Source organism: Bos taurus, chromosome 18, assembly GCF_002263795.3.
Source record: "Bos taurus isolate L1 Dominette 01449 registration number 42190680 breed Hereford chromosome 18, ARS-UCD2.0, whole genome shotgun sequence".
In the NCBI taxonomy this organism is placed as follows: Eukaryota; Metazoa; Chordata; class Mammalia; order Artiodactyla; family Bovidae; genus Bos; species Bos taurus.
Genome location: NC_037345.1, coordinates 8,889,925 through 8,900,155, shown reverse-complemented (window position 1 = coordinate 8,900,155; position 10,231 = coordinate 8,889,925).

Genomic DNA, 10,231 nt, shown 5'->3' with positions numbered 1-10,231 from the left:
GCTGGTCCGCACACACCCTGCCTGCTGCTTACCCTCCCGAGGCTCTATGGCTCCCCATGGGCCCATCCATGGCCCTGGGCTCTCCTTTGGCTGAGTCGACTGCAAGCTGCTTTATTTGCCTCTTCAGTCCTTCAGCAACCCCTATAACAAAAGAAAACCTGTGCCTCGCGGATGAATTGTGAGAGATGCTACACAGGGCAAAGGAAGAGAATCCAAGTTCCTCTCGGAAAATTCTTCAACCTCAACTTGACCCAGACAGAGATGCCTCACATGGGATCATTACTGGGGGAGGAAGGCAACTCCATTGCACTCATAAACAAAGTTGTAAGAGAGAGCTTTTGGGGCAGGGACAAATTTACCTCACTTCACCACCTGCGTACAGGCTGTTCCAATGTCAAGGTGCTCCGAATCTACTGGAAAGCTTGCTAAGATGCAGATGCACTCAAGGCCCTGACCCTTGAGTGAGGCTGAGGAGGCACCTCTCGGATGCCCCTGAGACGTATTCTCTACCAATCTGGATTTCCATGCTGATTCATTTCTATTTTCACTATTTCTTAATCTTTTCATTAAAACAAAAAACATGCATTAAGCACCTACCAAATGCCAAACACAACTAGTCGTTTATTCATGTCATTTGTTGTGTTGTCTAGTTGCTAAGTTGTGTCCAACTCTTTTGTGATCCTCTGTCCATGGGATTTCCCAGGCAAAAATACTAGAATGGGTTGCTGTTTCCTTCTTTCCTTCTTCCAAATCCATGGATTGAACCTGCATCTCCTGTGGCAGATTCTTTACCAGAGCCATCTGGGAAGCCTGTATATATATGTATAAAGCCCATGTATGTCATATATATTTATACTAATTATATATGTATATACTTAGTATGTGTATGATAGATGACAAACTTTGCATTCACGGAGCTTAAATTCTAATGAGACAAGTCAGATCATCAAGAAATAAATAACATATGTGATATATGCCAATGTTTGTAGTAGTATTATTCATAATAACCAAAAAATGGAAACAACCCAAATGTTCAACAGGAGATGGATGCATAAAATGCAGTATATATCCATACCATGTAATATTATTCAATAATAAAAAGGAATGGCATGCTAATAAGAATGGCACACAGTGGATGAACTGTGAAAACATTATGCTAAGTAAAAGACAGCAGACACAAAAGGCCACATGCTATATTTTTCACTGACATGAAAGTCCAGAACACAGTATCTATAGTTACAGAAAATTGGTCAGTGATTGTCAGGGGCTATGGAGTGGGGGAAATTGGGAGTAACTGCAAACTGGGAAGAAGGACCGCTCTGGGTGATTAAAAATGTTCTAAAACTAGATCACAGTGATGGCTGCACAACACACGCTTCAGTCTTATGTGACTAAACAAATGTTACTGCTAACAGGTTATGCTCCCCATCTCTCTGGACTTCAGGAGTAGGGTAAGCCATGACACAGGGCTCAACAGAACCACGTAGAGTCTAGAGTCAAGCATGGTGTGATAAGGAGTCTGGTGGGTTCAGGAGGAGCACAGGCTGACCCACCCATCAATCCAAACTTCAGAGAGAAGAGAATGTGTAACTGTCAGAAACACGACAGAACAGCCAAAAGGTCATGAAACCATGCACCTAAGTCATCCAACGTGCTCCTGTTACTCTGAGACACAGTAACAATATGAAAAGAATCAACAGTCCTACAGCGCCTAAGGCGTAACAAGTCCACCCTCCACGCCGGGCACTGCTCTAAGCTCTTTATATGCATAAACTCTCCATGAAATGGTATCTTTGCAAGAGGTTTCTGTAAGATTCTGGCAGGACAAAGTCAGCACATTCAAAGGTGGCAAATGAGGAAAGCTTGATCCAGGGTCACTTACAGAGGTGTAGGCAGTGTTCCAGGAACCAGCAAGTACTGGTGTGGTGCTACAGAGCTAGAAACAGCAGGGAGCCACGACTCCCCTGGGTCTGAAAACACTTGCAAGGGCACGGGTGGGTACGCGGCGCTGGAAGAAGGCCGCTAAAGCTAGGAAAGGGGGTAAAATCAACCACAGTGACTCACAAAGGAGGGGGCGAGGGGAATAAATTCCCCACCCCCACTCTTCCCTTTATCCAATTTCCTTCTGTCAGATCCCACCCGACAAACTCATTGGGACCCCATAGGACATGTAAGCTCATTGATACAGCCCATATAAATCAACTTCCTTAGCCCATGGAAGGATGGAGAAGGGTGAATAATGAATCTGGAGGGACAAATGAAAAACATCCAGTGAAGTGCCATTACCATTCACTCCTGACAGTCAGGGAAACTGAGGTCTGACACCGTGAAGGAACATGTCCAAGGGTATACAGCTCACAGGCTAAAGCTGGGCTAGTAATCCAGGTGTTCTGGTGGCTCTTCACCACCATCCTTAGGTGGCAAGTGTTTCCCTCGACAGCAAGCAAAGGAGAAAATGATCAGTAAACACCAGGGAAGGATGACTAGGACTCCCCAGGTTCTAAGAAGAGGGGAAACAAGTGTGCCCTAGCACACAATGGTAATCTAGAACCAAGGCTAGATCTATGATCCTGTTCTCCCTACAAGTTCCCACACCCAGATAATTTAGTCATGTTGCTCCCAGGACTCCAGTCCATGGGAGAAAAGCAGCCCACGTGTGGGTGTCAGCTCTTCAGCCAGGTCACTGAACGTGGCTCAAACACAGGCACAAGGTTTTCAGCGGAAAATATTTCAGACTCTTCCAAGTGGGTCCTGCTTTTCTGCCACCCACAGGCCTATGAGCTCCTGACTGTCAGGGAAACACAAGCTCACACAATACCTGCTTGTCCTTCAGCCTCAGAGGAAGCACCACCTGGGGAGATGCTTCAATTTGTACAATAAAAATAAAAAAAAAACCTCCCCAACCATTAAATAAGGAATAAGTAAATAAAAGTGCTTCACCCCACTCTGATTTGCAGCAATCTGCAGAACTGGTGTCTATGGAATGGGCTATGGAGTCCCTGAGGCCCCAAATAAACCTGGTTATGAGGGAAATCCTTGATTTGACCTCTCAAACCTCACCCACTTGGCCTGAGTTGTCCTAAGTAGACCCTGATCCCAGAGCAGATGCCAGCCTGGAGTCACACACTCGCAAGTTCCACCCCTTGCGGGCCCAGGAGCCCCACAGGAGAAGAAGGTGAAGTGGGTCTCTTGGCAGCCGCTGAGCTGACAACCCAGTGGCGGGGCTAACGTGAAAGAACAAGTCTGCCATCCAAGCCTTTGCTATCAGCTCCTACAGAACGGCTGTAGCGAGCGCATCAACACAAACGCAGGCAGCCTTTCAGAAGGCTTGCCGTTAGCCGGGGTCCTGGGGGCTCCCAACCCACCTATTTCATCCTTGACTTCTAGCTTTATTGTTCAGAGATGGGGAGGAATGGACAGCTCTCCCGTGTCCACCTCGTCTGCCTTGGCTGTGATGGTCTCTGCCCCAGCAGGTCGCAGAACCGAGCCAGCTTTACGATCCCTCTCTCCCTGCTTCCCCACTCCGTGGCTCTTCCTGTCCCAAATAAATCAATGTTACTATTCCTCCTTTTCTGCCTCGCTCTCAGCAGGCTGATGCTCGGGCCATTTCTTCTAGACAATGAGCCCGGCATGCTCTCAAGCCGGGCTGGTGTGGGGCCCAGGCCTGGATGGAGACAAGACGACACAGTCCAAACCAGAGGGTTTCTGAGCTGCTGCAAAGATTACCCCTGGCTGGGCCAGCACCGGAGGGTGGGATGGGACGTGGCAGTGAGAGTGGAAAGAGCAGGTTCAAAGGCTTCATCCTACATTATCGCAGTTGACTCTGCGACTGGCCCATGGCAGACACTTCATCTTTATGTCAGCAGGGCTTCCAATACCATGTCCACTTCAGATGTCAAAAGAAGGACTCGACAAGCTATTTGGCAGAACAGTTTCCAAATTAGAGACTTTAAAACAAACAACCGCCTACACGGGATCCAACAACCCCACAGAAGAGGCCAGGGTAGCAATGCACCAGCTGATGTGAGAGGAGGGCTCAGGTTTCCCCCATCTTCACTCCCCATCAACCTCAGGGGCCACCCACGGGCCTCCACAAAAGCCCAGAGTTTTTCAGATGGCGTTCAGAAAGCATGAGCCAGCCCTTCCACAGGGTTGGAACCCCCTCTTCAGAATTCCCAGCGTGTTCCCACCACTGGTCCTTTGCGGCCTTCCCCACACCCACATCTCTGCATCTGCCCCTGCCTGGTATTCACTGCACTCCTGGTAGCAGCTGGTGCCAGCCCCACCTGAAGGCTCTGCTCTCCATCCAGCCTCTGCTGTCTCACCGCTCCCCTGTAAGAACGGCCTGACTGTGGTGGGGGCCCCAGCTCTGCTGTGTTCCCTGTCCCCTTGCTTGGCCTTTGATGCCCAAGAAGGTTCTTTTAACCTGCACAGTGACCAGCTCCTCCCCAGGGTGAGTCATCCCCCTGAGACCTCAGAAATTACTTCTAGGAATTGTGGCATAACAGCTAAGAGTGTGAGCTCCAAGTCAGCTGCCTGGATTCAAATCCTGACCCCCTTCCTAGCTATGTGGCCTTTGGTAACTTAACTGCTCCGTGAATCAGTGTCCCCGTCTGCCAAGTCAAGAGAGTAATCCATCCAACTTTATAGGGTTGCGGGAGGATTAACTGGGTCGATAACCAGTCCTTGTGTGGCCTCAGTTCTTTGTGTGGCTTTGGCACATGGTAAACACCCCAAATTGCTACTCTACTGCAGTCACTCCGCTTCCACCCGAGACGGCCTCGAGAGCTCCCAAATGCACACTTCAAACCACACTGCCACCTACTGGTAGCCTGCACACACTCCGAGAGCACCCAGCCAAAACAAAACTTGAACTTACAAATTCATTTCATAAAAATCCACTCAATAAATATTTATTGAGCCCTCATGCAATGCCAGGAACTATTCGATGTATTAGGGATGCAATGGAGAATAAAGGAGACAAGAATTTTACTCCCGTGAAGCTTACGTTGAAATGATTTTTTAAACATAGTTTTCACCCCAAGGAACCCAGAGGCAAAAAGCTCATCCCAAGGGCTTAAAAAAGGCACAAGGAAATGCTCAGCTCCCCCACCCTCTGTTGCACAGTGCTCAGTGGAAGCCTTAAGGCTAAGAGAAAAACAGTAAAAGTCCCACCATGACTGTGAACAGTGTTTTCTTTCCCTCTTGGGCCCAGAGCCTTCCTTGCAGTTATGGGTGGACCGAACAAAGTCTAGCCCACAGAACATGGGCAGAGGTGATGGAAGCCACATCCAAGCCTGGCCTGAAAAAAACTTTCTGCGTAAGATGCTCTCCATGTTTTTCTCTCTTTCTGGTAGCCTTGAGTGAAGAGGCTTCGCCACCCATGACAAACTTAAGAGTCACCCATTGAAGATAGGAGATGCGCAAAACAGGAAAAGCTAAGATCCTGAAATTGGGAGAAATTTGTTTAATCAGAATACCTGCACTGCAGTTTGACACAGGTGATAGATAAACTTTGAAACTTAGGGGTTATATCTTATCGTAGCTGATACAATATTAGTGTATAGAAATGGTATGGGATTTGGGGGAGAAGCTAAATGAGAAAATAAGATAGGTGATGAATAAGATGATAATTCAATTGTATTCTGTTGCTCTTGTGAGTTTTTGTTCTTTTAACATTAAAAAGTAAATGTGGTTTATTTTTCCACTGAGCCCAGTAATAAAGTATGAGCCATGAAAGGGAATTAGATGCCCACTGATTTAGAAAAAGGAAAACATAACTTTAGTTTGACATGATTTCTGTCACAGAGGAGAGGAGAGAGAAAAAAGAAAGAAAAAATACAAAGGAAATTCTCAAGCTGCTCGGAGAATTTAGAGGCATAGACTCAGGCACAGAGAAAGCCCAGGAAACTTGGAGGACATATGAGCAGTTTCAAAGGCTGAGAAACATCTTGGATTAGAAAGCCTCAGACCCAGGGAGGGGTTTGCTGAAATCACTAAACCACCACGGAGTCGACAGAAGACAAAAGCCATATCTCCTCAATGCCTGATCAGAATTTAAGGAAGAAACCAAGCTAGCCTAAACACAAGTGATAAGAAAAGACATGCCAGAAGGTGCTCTCCTCCAAAATCACATTAAAACTGCTTTCAGTGGGGCTCCTCAGACCATCAGCATCAGAATCATTAGGAATGCTATTTGAAATGTATTTATATTTATTTATAGTAGTTACAAACTGTAAACACCACGAATGTCCATTAACAGGTGAATGGATAGACTAAATGTGCAATATTCATACAGTGGAATATTATTCAGTAGTGAAAAAGATGCCATACTGATAAACACAACATGTATGAATCTCGATAACATTATGGTAAGCCAAAGAAGCCAGGAACAGAAGGGTATACTGTACATTTCCATTTGTGTCAAACTCTAGAAAAGACTTCCAGGTGCTTCCCTGGTGGCTCAGAGGTTAAAGCGTCTGCTTGCAATGCAGGAGACCTGAGTTCGATCACTGGGTTGGGAAGATCCCCGGAGAAGGAAATGGCAACCCACTCCAGTATTCTTTCCTGGAGAATCCCATGGACGGAGGAGCCTGGTGGGCTACAGTCCACAGGGTCACAAAGAGTTGGACATGACTGAGTGACTTCACTTCACTTCTAGAAAAGGCAATTGAGCCTATAGTGACAGAAAGAGTATCAGTAGATGCGTGGGGTAGGGGAAGAGGAAGTGAAAAGTAAGTGGGAAGTGGCACAAGAATGTGGGGAGGTTCTCAACCTTGGTTGAGGTAGTGGCCATAATCGATTATAAATTTGTCCAAATCCATCAAAATGTTCACTTAAAATGTATTGTTTGTAAAGTATACCTCAATATGGTTAACTTAAACATTAAGTTTTATAAAATACAGGTCCATTGTTAGCAAGAAGACTCCAGAAGCAACAAACACACCTACTACTCAGATGCTGGTTCCTAGTCCCATTCTCTAACACAACAAATCGACCTCTTGGAGAAATAGCTGGTTCCAGACCATGAGCAGAAATACCCAGACAAGCCTTGAGTTTCTCATAGTGCCAAAAAGTGAGGAAGTACTAAAAAAAAACAAAAACACAATGATGGAAGTATGTCAAAGAGACACAGAATCAATTGAATCATTCCCAATGGCCAAAGCTGAAATGCTTTGAGCAAGAAAATAAAGTGATACTGGATATAACCCAAAAGTGAAATATAAAGAGCCATGTGTCAGTCAAGCAATCAATCAGTAAGGTAGAATACACAAACCTCTCATAAAGAAGAGTTTCAAATAGTTTCTGCAGATACCCTGCCCACAAGGAGGTGGGGCACAGTGCCCACTCTCTAAGTGTGGGCTGTGCTTAGTGACTTCCTTCTAAAGAGCACAGAATGAAAAAGAGGGGTGGGGAAGTGCCCGGAGAAACCCAACAGGCGCAACCTCAGCCATGTGATGAAGGTCAACATCAACAATAAGTCATGTTGATTTTCTGCGCTCTGATACAATGTGATGAAAATAGCACCTTACCTCTGTGATTTTCCCCTAAAACCCCAATAATCTCAATACAGCCCTGAGAAAGACATTGGAAAGATCTCAATTATGGGACATTCTACAAAATACCTCACCAAAGCTCGTAATAACTGTGAAAGTGAAAGTGAAGTCACTCAGTCATGTCCGACTCTCTGCGACCCCGTGGACAGTAGCCTGCACCAGGCTCCTCCTGCACCAGGCTCCTCCGTCCATAGGATTTTCTAGGCAAGAGTACTGGAGTGGGTTGCCATTTCCTTCTCCAGGGAATCTTCCCAACCCAGGGATCAAACCCAGGTCTTCCGCATTGTAGACAGACGCTTTACCATCTGAGCCACCAGGGAAGTCCCGTAATAACTGTAAAGGTCATCAAAACCCAAGAGAGGTCTGAGAAACTGTGGCAACCAAGGAGAGATGATGATTAAATGTACTGTGGTAACTGGATGGGACCCTGGGATAGAAAAAGGACACGAACTAAATTTACTAAGTTAATCTGAATAAAGTGTGGACCTGAATAAGAATGTATAATTACTGGTTCATTAATTGTGACAGATGTAAAACATTTTAATAGGAAAAACTGGGTGTGGGGTATATGGGAAATCTCTGTACTATCTTTGCAAACTTTTTGTAAACCTTAAACTATTCTAAAATCAAAAGCTTATTTAAAAAATTGCAGGTCCATTTAATAAGAATCTCCCTGGCCCATGGTGCCCTGTCGAAAAGGTTGACGCTATGAAGCTTGAACGACGCGGGGATTCTTGCCTCGGAGGAGAGGAATTCGATCCAGGGCCAGTGACGAGGCTTGATTGCACAGAGCTTTTGTGTAATAAAAGTTTTATTAAATTGTAAAAGAGATAGAGAAAGCTTCTGACATAGACATCAAAAGGGGGCAGAAAGAGTGCTCCCTTGCTAGTTTAGAGCAAGAAGTTATGTACCTATTAGCAAGCTGCTAATTAGAGAAAGGAAATGCCTCAACACTGAGAGAGTTTCATGAGGCCCCTCACCCATAACATGTATTTTGAGATGGCGTTGGCACACGGTGAGTCATCCTGGGCCATGAAACAATTGACATGAATCTTGAAGAAAGGCAGATTTACAAACAAATACATAGTTTCATTCACATAGCTTAAGAGAACTGAATAAAACCAGTACTGGTTTGTTGAGCCATTATGGTTTTGAGTGTTAGATGGAACCGGCTTAAAGAAAGGCAGATTCTAAGGTAAATACATAGTTTATTAACATAGCTTGAGAAAAATATTTCCATAAGAAAAGCACATTGGTTAGCTCAAGGCTTGAGAAGAGTTCCACTGGAGTGGAAGGAAAAGGCTACCCACTCCAGTAATCTGGCCTGGAGAATTCCATGGACTGTATATATAGTCCATGGGGTCATAAAGAGTCAGACATGACTGAGTGACTTTAAATGTAAAAAATAGCTCAAGGCTTGAGAAAAGTTAAGTTCTGGTGGAACCAGGTGTTGTCCTGGCAGCGCAGAAGTTTAAAAGAAACCTCCTTTTAATTTTGTGCAGAGAAGGAAAAAAAAAGTCTGACACTTGCAGTTTGTTTCCTCCTGCGGCTTAAGAGAGAGAGAAACGTCTGACACTTGCAGTCCATCTCCTCTGCTTGGGGACCCTCTCCTTCCTGCCTGTTACCCTCTCGCTGTCACCTGTATCCAACACACTCAGGTGCATCCAAGGGGCCCTAAAGCAGCGGTTCTCACCTGAGCTGCTCATCGTAATCGAGATACCTGGGCCCCACCCCCGGAAACTGAGAATCGAGCAGTCAGCATGGAGAGGGAGCAAACACGGGGCTCTTTGCAGAGGCCTCCTAGAGATTGCAGTGTGCAGCCCAATTTGACATTAACTGCTTTAGGACGTGTAGGATTCCTTCATTCATTCTTTTTTACTTCTACAAACAATATTTCCTCTTTTCTTTCCCTAAAACACATCATGGGAAAAAAAGAAAAAAAAAAAAAAAAAACTGCCATGGACCTGCAGAACACAGGAGCCATTCCTGAGGGGGCATATCACAGCCTTTGGTCACCAGAGCCCAGGCATCTCCCAGCTACACCTTTGTCTACCCCGACTGCACAGCAGGCATGTGCACAAGGCTCTGCTTCCTTCTCCACACCGCGGGCCACAGGTAAGCCTCTTCTTTCCTTGAGGGAGGAAACAGACAGAACAGGCTCCATCTTGAAAGCAGGACTCCACCTTGGGCCGGATGGTGGACTTTGAGCTCTATGCCCAGTATCTATGGAAATGACATACCAACTGGAAAACCAGACCCCCTGGATGGAAGAGCCCCAGGGCTCTCCATCGCCTAAAAGAATACCCTAATTATCTGTGTAACCAAATAGAATCATAAATTCTATTATGCTTATTGGAGTATGACCACAGGCCTACTGATAATTGTCCCCTGTTAACTACCTAGACTTAAGGCATATGAATCACGGGTTAACTTTGATTGTATCTTTCTTTTCCTTTTTTCAGACTAGTTTCAGGGGATCTGGGGAGGTGGGTTTGGGCACGTACACTTAGGGTATCAGATCAGATCAGATCAGTTGCTCAGTCATGTCCGACTCTTTGCGACCCCATGAATCGCAGCACGCCAGGCCTCCCTGTCCATCACCAACTCCCGGAGCTCACTCAGACTCATGTCCATCGAGTCAGTGATGCCATCCAGCCATCTCATCCTCTGTCATC